This window comes from Myotis yumanensis, unplaced genomic scaffold, assembly GCF_028538775.1.
Source record: "Myotis yumanensis isolate MYYU_CA2020_CCGP unplaced genomic scaffold, mMyoYum1.0.hap1 SCAF_1, whole genome shotgun sequence".
In the NCBI taxonomy this organism is placed as follows: domain Eukaryota; kingdom Metazoa; phylum Chordata; class Mammalia; order Chiroptera; family Vespertilionidae; genus Myotis; species Myotis yumanensis.
Window position 1 is genome coordinate 83,537,289 of NW_027223752.1, and position 17,856 is coordinate 83,555,144.

At 47.7% G+C, this 17,856-nt stretch overlaps 1 protein-coding gene across 2 annotated transcripts in view; it reads left to right on the forward strand.

Moving 5' to 3' along the window:
• Positions 1–387: 387 nt before the first annotated feature.
• Positions 388–17,856, forward strand: part of LOC139004045 (dehydrogenase/reductase SDR family member 2, mitochondrial-like) — a 31,585-nt gene continuing 14,116 nt past the window's right edge. Inside the window, exon 1 of one of the 2 annotated variants that reach the window (XM_070406699.1) lies at positions 388–452. The gene's annotated coding sequence lies outside the window, so the exon portion shown is untranslated. Of the gene's footprint in view, positions 553–17,856 lie in introns of both variants that reach the window. The other variant, XM_070406689.1, reaches the window with a different exon arrangement.

A 17,856-nucleotide genomic window follows, 5' to 3' on the forward strand; every position in this document is an offset into this window, starting at 1 on the left:
TGGAGAAAGAGGAGGATGATACAAAATTGACAGACAATCTGGTACAAACAAATTAAACCAAACACCCATATCAAGGGTGAAAGGCACAGGATGCCATCAGAGCCCATGGCTCTCCCTGTGTTAGTAAAGAACCTCGTGGATGCCATGAGCAGAGTTCCTAGGGCAAATCAAGCGTAGGCAAATGTGGTGGTTTAATAATTTAGCCAGCTTCTATTTACTTCTCAAATTGTCAAACTGCCTGGAAGTCTCAGATATGGATCTGGCATGCACACATCATTTCGAAATTCTGGTGTGGCACAGACTGTCTTTCCCTCAGCCTGCTCGTGCCCTCAAGCATCACTTGGCTCTTTAAAGCTCAGGCCCCAAAGAGAAAGATCCAGAAAGAGAAAGGAGAGACAAAATAGCGGCTGTATAGACGGATGTGTCCTGAGCCTTGTCCCGGAGCAGATAGGGTGAGCAGCTGAAACGAGTAACATCCAGCCCGAATTGGTGAAGGAGACTCAGCTGGGAGACGGTTTGTAGCCGGGAAGGGCGGAGGACCCCTGGAGAAAGGTAAAAGGACCTCTGGGAATGATATTCTGCCAGACCTCTGAGCCTTGAGGGTCAGAGGGAATCCGCACTGAGCCATGTCCTCTGGGACAGGCACAGTGCCTGACTGTGGAAAGAAGGTCTGCAGAACTGCTGGACCACAGGGGACTCTAGATCTGGGTCCACAGTCAGGAAAGGCTGAAGAGGGGTGCTGGCAGGAGAGGAGTGCGCAGAGGTGCAGCCTCTGCTGCCTCTGTGGCCTGTGCCTTTCTTCATTGAGCCTAGTGCATAGGACCTTTCGGATACAGACACTTACCTGTGGCTGGAGTGTGGGAGAAGGTGCGGACTTGTGGAATCTGGGGAAGAAGGGGGTTCCAGGAGAAATGGCAGAGAGATTGGTTCTGAGTCATGTCTGAGCCTGTGATTTGGGCAGCCATTTTTTCCTGAAGAGATAGTCCCTCCCCTCCAGTGTCCAGGCAATCAATACAGCCACACTCAGATTCCACTCTGAATGGTACAAAGGATTTTTTAAAAAAAATATAAATAGTCCCTGAGAGTCCAAAAGGACTGGCCTAAAGAGAGACCTTCAGTCCCAGCAATGGGAACCTGAGAAACATTACAGTACAGAAAACTGGGATCTTAAGCCAGCCAAAGGAACAACACTTCACTTTTTCATTTTTATTTTTTTTATTATTATTTTGTTACCTCTTTTTATTTCTTTTTTCATTGTTTTCCTGTTTTTGTTTGTTGCTTTATTTTTTATTTCTTTTCGCATTATTCTTCCATCACTATTTTATTTTATTTTTATTTGCTATTTTATACCATTTTTGAAATCAATTTTTTGGTAAATTTATTATTATTATTATTATTATTATTTTCTTCTCTTTCTCTTTCCTCTTATCCACCCATCCCCTTTCTACTTTCTCTGTATTGAACTGAGATCCTCCCCATATTGACCCAATTCTCAACCTTATTTTCTGTATACAAGCTCAGCCTCTACAGATTCTGCCCCCACCCTCTTTGCTGCGCGTTTGGTGTGGTATTTTTTTTTAATCTATTGGTTCTGTGGTGTTTTAGCCCATATATATATATATTCTCCTTTTTCCTCCTTTTTCTTTTCTCTCTTATCTTTTTCTCTCTCTTCAATATCATTTATGCTCTCTTTTCTCTCCCCTAATTCTCTTTTCTCAGATGATCACTTATAGTGGGGTTATTGTTGTTGTGAGTACATTCATGCTTTGTTCCCTTGTGTTGTGTCTTGTCGAGGTGAATTTTATCCTGTCTGGCCAAAGAGAGAACCTTAAAGGCTGCAAGAGAGAGACAGAAAGTTACATACAAGAAATCTCCCATTAGATTATCAAATGATTTCTCAACAGAAACACATCAGGCCAGAAAAGAATGGAAGGAAATTTACAAAGTGATGCAAAGCAAGGGACTGAATCCAAGAATACTCTATCCAGCAAGGCTATCATTCAAAATTGAAGGGGAAATAAGAAGCTTCACAGACAGAAAGAGAACGGAGTTTCCTCCCTTGCCTATGTCCTCCCTAGGGCATCCATTTGCAGGGCCCAGAGCCTCCCTAATAATTGACGCTAATATCCAAGGCCATCTGCTTTCAGTGACACGAGAAGGGTATGGCCTGAACCTATGGCCCCATAGGACAGCCACATCATTGTGCAAAAAAAATGACAATTCAGCATTTAAGTCATAAGCATACACAATAGCAGGGGTCATTTTGTTACACTCCCAGATGTCTAACAGGGGAGGTGGTGGTATAATAAGTGCAGAAGAAAAAGAGGGTTTAGAGCAGGAAGGTGAATTCAGTTGAACAGAGTTTAAGCTGTCTGCAGGATAGCCAGGGAGAGGCAGCCAATAGGGCCCGGGAGCCAGGATTCTGTTTGTTCTTCTTGTTGAGAGTACACAGAATCAGTAGCTGCAAGCTCCCTAGCCCTTCCCAGGTTCCCTCTTGTTTCTCCAGGTGTTTCATGCACTGAGGGTTATACTGCTACAGCCATCTCTCCAAGAGCCTGCAGATCTGTCTCCCTCATTTCCTCTGCCACATCAGTCATAACTGTTTACCAATAGTCTGCCTGCTCTAGGCCAAGGTACTGCGTGTGGTGCCTTGGTCATCACAGAGCAGTCACTTGATAAATATTTGTTGAATTGAATTGATAGGAAAGGCTAAAGTCGTTTAGGTTTTTACACCTTAACCTGTTTCCAAATCAGATTTGAGGCGCAGCTGGTCAGGGCCAGGTTGAGCCAAAAGCAAGAAGAGACCATTTATGCCTCTTTGTGCTGCCACATCCAAATCCACCAGCTCACGAACCCTAATTCACCAGCTCACTGTGATGTAGAGAGAAGAATCCAGACTAGAGGAGGTCATTCTGGTCAATTCTAGAGGCATGGAGTTCTGGCTTAGAAGGAAGCAACTCACTCCTCTCCTCCCCAGCCTTACACACTGACTTGGTTGTGCTGGTCTAAGACAAAACGTGATTAGTAATCTTCGCCCCCTGCTTCCCTTTTAATATGGTTAGAGGGTGCAAAAGCATTGGCCATCCGGTACCTGCCCTTTCTGGAGGTCTGAAAATCACAGGATGGAGCTGAGCAGGATAGACCCTGAGTGTTGTATCTTTACTTGGTCATTATGTAGAGAATCCAACCCCAACCCCTCACCAGTTATAGTGCTGTGTCTTGGTGGTAGAAATCAGAACTCCAGGCAAAGCTTATATTCTAATGCTTTATTGAAGGGCAAGGCAGCAACAGTGAAGAATAGAGAGTGAGGGAGGGAGAACAAGCAAATTCAAAGGGGCCAGTTACAGGCCTGTCCACAGTCTCACAAGAAACACTGCCAGGTGAGAGGAATGGGGCCCAGGGCCAAAAGTGGAAGTGTTGGCTTTACGTAGGAGCACTGACAGTTTATTCACTCTAACAGAAGGAAAAACAGAGCTGCATCCATATGTAGGGGTCAGTAATATTTTTTAGATTGCTTCTATAGTTTCTGTACAATCGGAAGCAAGATCATCAGCAAACCATGAGAAAGTGGGAGAGGTTGCAAGTTTGAGGGAAAAAGGAGACATTGTGAAATAATGGTCTATAAAAATACAAGAAAGTGAATCAACTAGGGAAGTGAAACGGGATTGAAAGAGGACAGCACTAAAGAGACTCCTAAGGTTACTGTCCATGAGTTTAAAGGAAGTTCCTTTACCGTTGTTGTCAAGAGAATATCACTCCCTTGTTTTACCATTGTGCAAGAAGCCACCGCTTGCCAATACTGTCACTAGAGTGCACCAAGAACACGGAAGGCCGATGGACCTTGGGCATTAGCAGGGCTGACGCCAAGTACCAAGTGTTCAGATAGTGGTGGCTCAAGGCAATTCCCTAACCAGATAATCCTTTTACTGTTTACCGAACTTTACCTTTGGTATGTCTATATGCATTGCTAAAGGGCAGATGGTATTCAAGTAAATAAAGAGCGGACTGGCCAGAAGTCAGTTTGCTCTTCATGAAAGAGACACCACCTGGCCCCCACCCCTTAATAATTCATATTTCTTATCTAGTGTTTTCATTTGTGCATCGGCCCCTCCTTCAGATCCTGAACCCAGCTGTGCAGGTCACAGCACCATTGTTGTACCATTTTCCCTACTTCAACTTTTTCTCTAGCAAATATCATTTGCTGATGTGCTGTTGGGGAGTTAATGGAGAGTTATACTTATGTAGGGTTGGGGTTTTTCCCAAAAACTTCAAGAGAAGACGAGAAGAGCAAGGGAACAACTACACATTCAGAGAAGTGACTGTAAGATGGAATGTAGATTCTAAGCCAGGTAAGATAGAAGCTGAGGATGTGGAGGGGGAGGGGACATGAAAAATTGTCAGGTCAATGGATAGTAGATTCCATTATGGTTGAGAAATGATTGAATCGGGCTATGGGAGGAAGTGTGGTACAAGTTTAGTGAAAGAGTGGGATGCTTATCATCAGTATATCAGGGAATGCTGTTATTGGTAAGGCGTGATCTCAGGCAAGAATCTGGGAGTGGGTGGGTTGGTGGAGGGAGAAGAAGGATCACTGGATTGAGATCAGGAACTAAGAAGATCATCTCTGTGGATATTAAAATTTCTAATAATTAAGACAGACCTAGTACTGAGAAGAGAGGCAAATAAACCAGTGCTAAAATCTTCAAGAAATAAGGAGTTATAAGCTGGAGGTCAGATGACAGCAAAAGGTAGGGTGACTCCAACAGACTACCAAAAAAGACTGGTGTTCACAATATGCAAATAATCCTTAATAATTAATAAGAAACAGACAAACAATTCCATAAACAGAATGAACAGGCAATTTATAAAAGAGGACCCATCAGACTTGTAAAGAGAACCAACCTCACTGGTAAGCAAAAAAAAATGCAAAGTAATATGAGATACTATTTTACAGGTATCAGAACGACAAATATGAAAATGTCTGAGAGCATAAATATTAGGAATGAGGTGGAGGAACAGGAGCTCTCATACGAGTATAAATTGGTACAATGGCTTTGGAAAACAAATTTGGCAATGTATAGTAGAGATCAAGATACGCGTGCTCTTTGATCCAGCTTCCCCCTTCCAATATAAACTCTAGAGAGAAGCTCACACATGTGTGGTGCAAGGAGATGGGCATGAGGATGTTTGTGACAGCATTACATGTGCTAGGTTATAAACAACCCAAATGTCCATAACAGGACATGGATAAGTAAATTGTGTATGTGTATACAATGAGGATGCTCTGTCCTGTGCAGTGAAAGTGAATGGACTATCAATGCATGTGTGAGGTTCAATTCCAAAAACATAAAGTGGACGAACACCAGTGAGTTGTAGAATTATATTACTACTTTTGGTAAAGCTTAAAAGCAAGCAAAACAATGTGTACTATTTATGAATGCGTGTATAGTAAAAATGCAAAAACATGCCCGGCCAGTGTGGCTCAGTGGCTGAGCATCAACTTATTAACCAGGAGGAGGTCATGGTTCAATTCCTGATCAGGGCACATGCCTGGAGTTTCTGGCTCGATCCCCAGTAGGGGGCATGCAGGAGGCAGCCAATCAATGAGATCAATGATTCTCTCTCATCATTGATGTTTCTCTCTCTCTCTCTTCCTCTCCCTTTCTCTCTGAAATCAATAAAAATATCCTATCTAATAAAAGAGAAACATGGTAATTAGCGTACGACCGCTACTCTTCCCATTGGCTAATCAGGGCGATATGCAAATTAACTTCCAGCCAAGATGGCGGTTAACTGCCAACAAAGATGGCGGCTAATTTGCATATGTAGGCACAATGCCAGGAGGCGAAAGGGAAAGGATGGAAGAAGCCCCCTGCCACTGACGGTGATCGGAAACCCAGGGGGGAGCTAAGAGCTGGGGGCAGGGCAAAGGCCGCCTTTGCCCTGCCCCCCAGCTGTGATCAGAGAACCAGGCGCCTTTTCCACCCCGGCCAGTGATAGTGGGAAGCAGGGGTGGAGCCAGCAATGGGAGCTGGGCAGGGACGGAGCCAGCAGTCCGGGGAGCTAGGGATCCCTTGCCCAGGCCTAAAGCCTTGGCCAAAGACATTAGGCCTGGGCAGGGGTGGAGCCTGCAATCGTGGGGAGCTAGGGGTCACCTACACAGACCTAACGCCTTGGCCAGAGGCGTTAGGCTTGGGCTGGGGCGGAGCCTGCAATCGCCTGGGCAGGGGCGGAACCAGCCATTGCGGGGAGCAGGGGCGGAGTCAGCGATCCTGGGCAGCTGGGGGTCCCCTGCCCAGGCCTAAGGCCTCGGCCAGAGGCGTTAGGCATGGGCAGGGGCAGAGTCAGCAATCGTGAGCAGCTGGGGGTCCTCTGCCCAGGCCTAACGCCTTGGCCAGAGGCATTAGGTCTAGGCAGGGGCAGAGTGGGAGATCGCGGGGAGCTGGGGGTCTCCTGCCCAGGACTAATGCCTCCACCAGAGGCCTTCGGTCTTGGCAGGAGCGGTGTCAGAGAGCGTGGGTAGCAGGAGCGGAGCCGGGAATGGTGGGAGCTGGGAGTCCCCTGCCCAGGCCTGACACCTCTGCCGGAGGCCTCAGGCCTGGGCAAGGGGCCAATTCGGTGATCAGCGATTGGAGGGTGATGAGGGTCAACTCCTCTGGCCGAGGCATCAGGCCTGGGCGGAGGGCAGAGCCAGCAATCGGAGGGGGCTGGGGGTCCCCTGCCCAGGCCTGATGCCTGGGCCAGAGGCATCAGGCCTGGGTAGGGGGCGGAGCCGGTGATTGGGGGGATATGAGGGTCCCCTTGCCCAGGCCTGAAGCCTGGGTCAGAGGCGTCAGGCTTGGGCAGGGGGTGGAGCAAGCGATCAGAGGGAGATAGGGGTCCCCTGCCCAGGCATGATTCCTGGGCCAGAGGCATCAGGCCTGGGCGGGGGTCAGAGCCAGTGATCAGGGGGAGATGGGGGTCCCCTTTCCAGGCCTGACACCTCTGGTGGAGGCGTCAGGCCTGGGCAAGGGGCCAATCAGGCGATCGGAGGGTGATAGGGGTCGACACCTCTGGCCAAGGCATCAGGCCTGGGCGAGGGCGGAGCCGGTGATTGGGGGGAAAGGGGGGGTCCCCTGCCCAGGCCTGAATCTTGGGCCAGAGTCATCAGGCCTGGGCGGGGGGCAGAACCAGTGATCGGGGGGAAATGAGGGTCCCCTGCCCAGGCCTGACGCCTCTGGCAGAGGCATCAGGCCTGGGCAAGGGGCTGATCCTGCAATTGGAGGGTGATGGGGGTCAACGCCTGAGGGCTCCCAGTATGTGAGAGGGGGCAGGCTGGACTGAGGGACACTCCCCCCCACCCACTCAGTGCACGAATTTCGGGCCCCTAGTATATACATATACATATTTAAAAGCATGGACAAGAATGATGCACACAAGTTTTGAACAGTGGAGGTCGACCAAGATGGCGGCGTAGGTAAACACCGGAGACCGCTGCCGCAAACAACCATTTCAAAAATACAACTAAAAGACTGAACGGACATCACCCAGAACCACAGGAAGGCTGGCTGAAGAGAGACTCTACAACTAGAAGGAAAGAGAACAGCAAATCGAGGCTCAGAGGCGGCGCAGTGTGGAAAATACAAAGGTTTGCAGCGGCTGCCGGGGTTCTGAGAAGCAGAGCCTCTGGGAACGGGACTGAGCGTGGCCATAACTGCTCCCTCCGCCCGCCCTGGTGATCCCGCCCCGCCCAAAGCCTGCGCACAGCCATTTGCTGATCGCCTCAGGCAAAGGCTGGATTAGCGCCTCCCCAGAAGACAGAGTTTTCCGCACAGCTGATTACTATAGCCAGCCGGCCTGAGGGTCAAATCCCCCTAGTGTTAACTACAACAATTAAGGCTTGGCTAGAACAAGACTGCGCACAGAGACCACAAGGGGGTGCACCAAGAAAGCATAAAAGATGCGGAGACAAAAAAACATGACAGAAATGGAGGATATGGAGCTAAGAATCGCAATTTTGAGGGCTTGCCATAAATTTGTGCAGAACCTCACGAAAACTAATGAGACCCTCGATGCTACGATAAAGAAATTAGAAAGTAAGCATACACGGACTGAAATAAAGAATATTATACCCAATAGCAGACCAGAGGAGTACAATAATCAAACCAAAGATTCGACAAAAAACACCCAATTGGAAAAGCAAAATGAAAAAAGAATCCGAAAGTGTGAAGATAGTGTAAGGAGCCTCTGGGACAGCTTTAAGCGGTCTAATATCAGAGTCATTGGAGTGCCAGAAGATGAGAGACAGCAAGATATTGAAAACCTATTTCAAGAAATAATGGCAGAAAACTTCCCCCACCTGGTGAAAGAAATGGACTTACAGGTCCAAGAAGCGCAGAGAACCCCAAACAAAAGGAATCCAAAGAGGACCACACCAAGACACATCATCATTAAAATGCCAAGAGCAAAAGACAAAGAGAAAATCTTAAAAGCAGCAAGAGAAAGAGGCTCAATTACCTACAAGGGAATACCCATACGACTGTCAGCTGATTTCTCAACAGAAACTTTGCAGGCCAGAAGGGAATGGCAAGAAATTTTCAAAGTGCTGAATACCAAGAACCTACAACCAAGATTACTTTATCCAGCAAAGCTATCATTCAGAATTGAAGGTCAGATAAAGAGCTTCACAGATAAGGAAAAGCTAAAGGAGTTCATCACCGCCAAACCAGTATTATATGAAATGCTGAAAGGTATCCTTTAAGAAGAGGAAGAAGAAGAAAAAGGTAAAGATACAAATTATGAACAACAAACATGCATCTATCAACAAATGAATCTAAGAATCAAGTGAATAAATAACCTGATGTACAGAATGAACTGGTGATTATAATAGAATCAGGGACATAGAAAGGGAATGGACTGACTATTCTTGGGGGGAAAAGGGGTGTGGGAGATGCGGGAAGTGACTGGACAAAAATCATGCACCTATGGATGAACACAGTGGGTGGGGAGTGAGGGTGGAGGGTGGGGTGGGAGCTGGAAGGAGGGGAGTTATGGGGGGAAAAAAGAGGAACAAATGTAATAATCTGAACAATAAAGATTTAATAAAAAAAAAAAAAAAAAAAAAAAAAAAAAAAAAAAAAAGTTTTGAACAGTGGCCACCTCTGGGGAGTGTGGAGAGAGGGCAACAGGGTCTTGAAGAAGCAAAGTCTTCTCTTTGATTTGCAATGTTGTTGTTTTTCTGAGGTCTTGACCCCTCCCTAGCCCCCCAAATTATTAGTGAAATCCTGGTAACCCAGGCTCTCCTCTGTTTAGAAGAATCTCCCCTCTTCTCCACCCTCACTCCATTACTCTCTCAGGCAGAGGCCTCTCTCTTTCTTCCCTCTTCTTGACTGGGTTTGCACTTTTACAAAAAAACCAGAAGAGCATTTGGCTTTAAATGCTTTTGGCCTTTCCCCTTGCAAAAAAAAATCCCAGGAAAGTAGTTACAAAAGACCTAGATACAAAGGACCTATGTAGAGTAGGGTGGGCTGAGGTTTCGTGGAGGCTGAGAAATGATATAGTGAGCAAAACACATTGGTACAATTAATAAATTAACATCTCAAAAAAACAATCCTGGTGCATAAACGTAGCCTAATATTTTTATGCTAGAAGTCTGGTGCATGAAATTTGTGCACGGTAGGGGAGGGTCCCCTCAGCCCAGCCTGCACCCTCTCCAATCCTGGACCCCTCAGGGGCTCTCCGACTGCCAGTTTAGGCCCAATCCCCAGTCAAACATCCCTCTCTCAATCCTGGACCCCTGGCTCCTAATCGCTTACCTGCCTGCCTGCCTGGTCACTCCTAACTGTCCCTCCCCCCTCCCCCCACCAGCCGATCACCCCTCACTGCCTCTGCGTGCCGGCCTGATCACCCCTAACTGCACCCCGCCCTGCTGGCCAGGTTGCCCCTAACTGCCCCCCCCCCCACTGGCCTGGTCACCTCTTACTGCTCCCCTTGCTGGCCTGGTTGCCCCCAACTTCCCCCCCCCCCCCCCCCCCCAGCTAGCGTGGTCACCCCCAACTGCCTCCCCCGTCGGCCTGGTCACCCCACACAGCCTGCTTGTTCAGTCATTTGGTCGTCCCTCACTAACACCCCTGCTGGCCTGGTCATAGGCAGCCATCTTTGTGAGGGTATGATAGTCAATTTGCATATTATCTCTTTGTTATATAGGATTTTTCCACCAGGACCCATTTTTATTTAGATAACTTCTTTCGTTTTAATTTCTTATTAGATAACTAGAGCCCCAGTGCACAAAATTTATGTCCCTCAGCCCAGCCTGCACCCTCTCCAATCTGGGACCCCTCAGGGGATGTCCCACCAGAATCAGGCCTAAACTGGCAGTCAGACATCCCTCTCACAATCCAGGACTGCTGGCTCCCAACTGCTCGCCTACCTGCCTGCCTAATTACCCCTAACCGCTTCTGCCTGCCAGCCTGATCACCCCCTAACCACTCCCCTGCCAGCCTGATCAACACCTAACTGCTCCCCTGCTGACCTGATTGCTCCCAGCTGCCCTCCCCTGCTGGCCTGATCTCACCCCTAACTGCCCTCCCCTGCCAGCCTGATCACCCCTAACTGCCTCTGCCTGCCTCATTGCCCCTAACTGCCCTCCCCTGCTGACCTGATCACTCCTAATGGCCTCTGCCTCAGCCCCCACCAAGATGGCTTTGTCCAGAAGGAAGTTGGACGTCTGAAAGATGTCCGGTCAACCTGGTCTAATTAGCATATTACATTTTTATTAGTATAGATAGATTATATAGGATAGGATTGCTTAAAATGGGCGGGGGGAGGAGCCTTTTTCAGCAGGAGGATATGCTCTTGGCAGACAAAAACGCATAATCCCTATATCTGGCCTGATAGCCAGCCATATGCACTAAACTGCCAAAGCGGTCCCAGATTAGGTTCAGATTGGTTGGTTTCTATACCAGTCAGCATCAAAAGCTCCACCTCCTAAGCAGCCATTGGCTCCTGGCACTTCACCCAGATTAGGTTCTGATTGGTCAGTTTCTATGCCAGTCAGCATCTCTGGGCCTATCTCTGGGCTTGATCAAAGAGGTGGGGCTGATCAGCAGCCCCTGTGGAGGCCCGGAGAGAAACAGAGGTGGGGCTGCTGGCAAAGCTGGGAGAGAAAGAAAGAGGCGACGGCTGATCAACAGCTGCAACAGAGGCTGTGGATCAGACCCTGCCTCTCTCTCTGCAGGCCTCTCTCTGGGCCTGATCCACAGTCCCCTCAGCAGTCAGTGCTGGGTTGCTAGCCAGCACCGGCTGCAGTCAGTGTTGGGTCGCCACAGCAACCCAGCACTGACTTCCGGTGTTTGGTCTAGCCTGCGGTTGTTAGGGACCCTGGATCTTTATATATACAGACTAGTGGCCTGGTGCACAGGGGGGGAGGGGGAGGGTCCCTCAGTCCGGCCTGCACCCTCTCCAATTTGGGACCCCTCGGGGGATGTCCAACTGCCAGTTTAGGCCTGATACATGTGGGATCGGACCTAAACTGGCAGTCAGACATCCCTCTTGCAATCCGGGACTGCTGGCTCCTAACTGCTCACCTGTCTGCCTGCCTGATTGCCCCTAACCACTCTGCCTGTGGGCCTGCTCGCCCCCTCCTGCCCACCACCCCCCCCCCCCCCCCCCCGCTGGCCTGCTTGCCTCCAACTGCTCCCCTTTGCCGGCCTGATTGCCACCAACTGCCCCCCACTGCTGGCCTGCTCTCCCCCAACTGCACCCTCTCCCGGCCTGCTTGCCCCCAATTTGCCCCCTCTGCCAGCCTGATTGTCCCCAACTGCCCCCCCCCCCGTGGCCTGCTTGCCTCCAACTGCTCCCCCCTGCTGGCCTGCTCACCCCCAACTGCCCCCTCTCCCAGCCTGCTCACCCCCAACTGCCCCCTCTCCCAGCCTGCTCACCCCCAACTGCCCTCCCCTGCCTTCCTGATCACCCCTAATTTCCCTCCCCTCCTGGCCTGATCGCCCCTAACCACCTCTGCCTCAGCCCTGCCACCATGGCTTTGTCAGAAGGTCTCCCAGTCTAATTAGCATATTACCCTTTTATTAGTATAGATAGAGGCCTAGTGTATAGGTAAGGGCCGGATGGTCTGCCCAGAAGGGGGTCCCAGATCAGGGTGGGGGTCCCTTTGGGGGGCAGGGCCGGCCTGGGCGAGGGGCCTAGGGCAGTTTGCAGGCCAGCCACGCCCCCATTGGGGTGGGGGTCCCCGCTGGGGGGCGTGGCCAGCCTGGGTGAGGGGCCTGGGGCTGTTTGTAGTCTGGCCACGCCCCCATCAGGGTGAGGGTTCCCATTGGGAGGCATGGCCAGCCTAGGAAAGGGGCTGATGGCCATTTGCAGGCTGGCCACATCCCCATTGGGCCATTTGGGGGCAGTTTGCAGGCTGGCCAAGACCCCAACTTTGTCCAGAAGGATGTCCGGAAGGTCTCCTGGTCTAATTAGCATATAACTCTTTTATTAGTATAGATTTTTCAGAAGCACTGATAAATTCTGATTTTTTCATAGTCTTTCTTTCTAAGGATCTTTTTTTAAAATACGTTTTTATTGATTTCAGATAAGGAGAGATAGAGACATCAATGATGAGAGAGAATCATTGATCAGCTGCCTCCTGCACGCCCCCTACTGGGGATCCAGCCAGCAACCCGCGCATGTTCCCTGCCCAGGAATTGAGCCCTGACCTCCTGATTCATGGGTCAATACTCAACCATTGAGCAATAACAGGCAGGATTTTAAGAAACTTTATAAGCCATGAAACTTTTATTCAAATTTGTCATTTATCCATGAACATTTATAATAATGCTTTTTCGTGTGTTAATCCTCACCCAAAGATATTTTTTCCATTGGTTTTTTCTAGAGAGTGGAAAGGAGGGCGGAAGGGGGAGAGAGAGAAATATCAATGTGAGAGAAACACATCAACTGGTTGCCTCCCATGCCCTGATCATGGCCAGGGAGTGAACCTGCAACCGAGGTACATGCCTTTGACCAGGAATTGAATCCTCAACCCTTTGGTTTGAGGGACGATGCTCTAACTGTTACCAGTGAGAGAACGAGAGGGGGCAATGAGATCTCTGTTCTTGTCTTCTTGAGGGAAAGATTTCAATCAAGTGGTAGTGTAGAAAAGCAATCAAGAATGTATTGCCCACAGCAAAAATATACTTAGCAGAGTGAAACAAGGAAGGGCAAAGAAGCAACAGGAGTGCCTAGGCTGGGCTTCCTTAGCTCACTGGGAAGTCATGGAATAGGGGACCTTGAAGAAAGGTTCAGGGGCTTAATCTCTCTGTTAAGTGTCAACTTGCAAGCATTTCTGGGGGACCCAAAAATTGCATGATCATGCTCTTAGTGTCAGGAAATCTGCAGAATAAGTAGAATTTCCAAACACATGTCACAAGTATGAACATGCCACTCATCATGACAAACAATTCATCATGACAAACATCAAGAGGATCCAGAAATGCTTTAGAACAGTGGTTCTCAACCTTCCTAATGCCGCAAACCTTTAATACAGTTCCTCATGTTGTGGTGACCCCCAATTTCATTGTTACAAATTGAACATAATTAAAGCACAGTGATTAATGACAAAACAATATGTAATTATATATGTGTTTTCCGATGGTCTTAGGCGACCCCTGTGAAAGGGTCGTTCGACCCCCAAAGGGGTCGCGACCCACATGTTGAGAACCGCTGCTTTAGAAGTTCAGGCAACACACACACACACACACACACACACGCACGCACGCAGGGCTCATGCCCACTTCCTTATCGAGGTCCCTTCTCTCTTACTGCAATCATCACCCCATGCCCCCTGTCTGTACTGTCCCTGGGAATGTGAACCCCTGTCTTCCTCCAGGAACTTTTGTTACCAGGAACCTAGTTGGGGCAGCTTTGGAGGCAGGATATTGAGGGATTATTCAGGGACATTACAGGTGATTCTAAGGATGTCACATTATCTTAGATGTTCTCATGATTCAACAAAGGGCTTGGGAGTGTGGTGGGCAGGGAACAGGGTGAATTTAGGAGAGTGTCCAGAAAGACAAAAGGGAACAGAATGAAGCCCTTATATACCAGAACAAGGGGCCCGGTGCACAAAATTCATGCACTGGGGAGGGGGTTGTCCCTCAGCCCAGTCTGCCCCCCTCACATACTGGGAGCCCTCAGGGGATGTCCTACTGATGGCTTAGGCCTGCTCCCTGCTCTCCTTGGGGAGCCAGCCTAAGCCGCAGTCTGGCCTCCCTTTGTGGGAGGTGACCGGGCTGATCAGGGGAAGGCACCAGCCCCATCACCCCGCTGCTGCAGCCACTGCCAGTCACCACAGACACCAAGGTGTTTTCATCAACACAGACTCCAGTCCCTTCACCATGAAAAAATTACAACTTTATTTAGGCATTTTCAAGGTGTGTCTTTCATAGGATATGACATTTCTTTTTTTTTTTTTATCCTCACCTGAGGATATGTTTCCATTGATTTTTAGAGAATGTGGAAGAGAAAGGGAAAGACAGAGAGAAACATCAAAGTGAGAGGAACACTTTGATTGGTTGCCTCCTGCATGAGCCCTGACCTGGGCCCCGGCCAGGGAGGAGCCTGCAACCTAGGTACATGCCCTTGATCAGAATTGAACCCAGACCCTGCGGTCGGCAGGCGGAGGCATTATCCACTGAGCCAAATCGGCTAGGGCAGGATATGACATTTCTTAGCCCTCCAGCAGCGGACCTTCGTTTTTTTCGCCAGGAGTGTGGTGAAAAACCCTAGATCACATTTTTAGATTCTTATTACCCAAGTTAATAAGAATGAATATTACCAGTGGCATACAGGGAGCTTAGCCAATGAGCGGTCAGAAAAGGTGTTTCCTCTGTAGTTCACACCAATCTCTGGCTCGGCCTCCCCGCCCAGGCCTGACACCTCTGGCCCAGGCGTCAGGCCTGGGCAGGGGACCTCCATCTCCCTCCGATCACCGGCTGCACCCCCCCCACCCACCCAGGCCTGACGCCTCTGGCCCAGGCATCAGACCTGGGCAGCGGACCCCCAGACCCCTCTGATTGCCAGCTCTGCCCCCCGCCCAGGACCTCTGATCACCAGCTCCACCCCTCACCAAGGCCTAATGCCTCTGGCCGAGGATTTAGCTTTGGGCAGGGGCCCCCCACAGCTCAGATGGCCAGCTCCACCCCTGCCCAGGAGCCCCCTGGCTCAGGCCCTTCCTACGCTGCTCAGGGCCCACATGGGGCCTACCTCAGAGTGACCTGGGTGCCGATGATGTTCCCGGGACCCAGGCCACTGGGGGCCTATGTATGCAAATTAACCACCACCTTTGTTGGGTTAATTTGCATACTCATCCGATTGGCTGGTGAGTATAGTGGAGTGACACCAATTTTCATGTTTCTCTTTTATTAGTGTAGATTATTGGTGTAGATAACAGGGCAATCAGCAGAGTTCCATGATTACTCTGGTCCCAGGCTTCTGTTCAAGGATCGAAGACTGAAAATTTCCAGGTATATGTTGTGGGGGTGTCCTATACTTTAGTGTTAATTTATATTTTGCACATAGGTCAGTGAATAAGGATGACCCACATAATTTCTGCTCTTCAGAATTTATTGAGATTTCCTTGTTAATTATTATGTAAAATTCTCTATAATCTTACTTACATCTTGTCCATTAAAGTGTTGATTTCAGAAAGATATATGTTGTTACCTGGTAACTTTGTGGGTTGGTCAATTTTAAATTTATGTGTTAAGCCCTGGCCTGTTTTCTCAGTGGTTAGAGCACTGGCCCTCGGACTAAAAGGTCTCCAGGTCGATTCTGGTCAAGGACACGTGCCTCAGTTGCAGGCATGTGCAGAAAGCAATGAACTGATGTGTCTCTCACTTCGATGTTTCTCTCTAAGTGTCTCTTCCCCTCCCTTTCACTCTCTCTAAAAATCCATGGAGAAGGTGTCCTTGGGTGAGGATTAACAACAACAAAGAAAGTTAAACTTGCTCCAGTGGCACAATCGGTTAGCGCGCGGTACTTATACAGAAAGTTAAACTTATGTGTTACGTACATAACAATAACTACTATAATTTTTGTTTTATGTATAGTTTATGAATATAAATTATTAAACTGTTTTCATTTTAATACCTTTTCCCTTGAATTATATTTTGTCTAATTATAATATTATCTTACTTACTTATCCTTTAATATTTGCCTGCTATGTCAGCATCTATTTCTTTATTGTCAATCTTCCTTAGCCATTTTGTTCTGATTGTGTCTGTTGTGATTTATATTTAGCTGGGTTATTAAAAGATTTAATTTGAGAGACTCCATCTTTTAGTATGTTAACTTAACCCCCTTTGCATTTATTATGGACATTCATATACATTTGAACTTATTCCTGAAATCTTATTTTGTGTTTTTCATTATGCTATTTTTTCTTCTTTTCTTCCTTTTATTATATTAATCCAAGCTTTTTAAAAAAAAATACATTTTTTTTTCATTTTTTTAATTAAATCTTTATTGTTCAGATTATTACATTGGTTCCTCTTTTTTGCCCCCATAACTCCCCTCCACCTAGTTCCCACCCCTCCCTCCGCCCTCACTCCCCACCCACTGTCCTCATCCATAGGTGCACGATTATTGTCCAGTCTCTTCCCGCATCCCCCACACCCCATTCCCCCCCAAGAATAGTCAGTCCATTCCCTTTCTATGTCCCTGATTCTATTATAATCACCAGTTCATACTGTTCATCAGATTATTTATTCACTTGATTTTTAGATTCACTTCTTGATAGATGTGTATTTGTTGTTCATAATTTGTATCTTTTCCTTTTTCTTCTTCTTCCTCTTCTTAAAGGATACCTTTCAGCATTTCATATAGTACTGGTTTGGTGGTGATGAACTCCTTTAGCTTTTCCTTATCTGTGAAGCTCTTTATCTGACCTTCACTTCTGAATGATAGCTTTGCTGGGTAAAGTACTCTTGGTTGTAGGTTCTTGCTATTCATCACTTTGAATATTTCTTGCCACTCCCTTCTGGCCTGCATAGTTTCTGTTGAGAAATCAGCTGACAGTCGTATGGGTACTCCCTTGTAGGTAACTGACTTTCTTTCTCTTGCTGCTTTTAGGATACTCTCTTTGTCTTTTGCTCTTGGCATTTTAATTGTGATGTGTCTTGGGTATTGTCCTCTTTGGATTCCTTTTGTTTGGGGTTCTCTGTGCTTCCTGGACTTGGAAGTCTATTTCTTTCACCAGGTAGGGGAAGTTTTCTGTCATTATTTCTTCAAATAGGTTTTCAATATCTTGCTCTCTCTCATCTTCTGGCACCCCTATAATTTGGATGTTGAAGCTGTCCCAGAGGCTCCAGTTACACTATCTTTGTATTTTTGGATTCTTTTTTCATTTTGCTTTTCTGGTTGGGTTTTTTTCACTTCTTTGTATTTCAAATCTTTGACTTGATTCTTCCGATCCTCTGGTCTGCTGTTGGGAGTCTGTATAATATTCTTTATTTCAGTCAGTATATGCTTAATTTCTAGTTAGTTCTTTACCACAACATCGAGGATCTCACTAGATTTCTTGAGGATCTCACTATATTTATCAGTGGCTTCTAGACCAGGGGTGGGCAAACTTTTTGACTCGAGGGCCACAATGGGTTCTTAAACTGGACCAGAGGGCCGGAACAAAAGCATGGATGGAGTGTTTGTGTGAACTAATATAAATTCAAAGTAAACATCATTACATAAAAGGGTACGGTCTTTTTTTTTTTTTAGTTTTATTCATTTCAAACAGGCCGGATCCAGCCCGCGGGCCGTAGTTTGCCCACGGCTGTTCTAGACAGTTCTTTAAAGACCTTAAAAGTGTGGTTTTGAATTCTATATCCA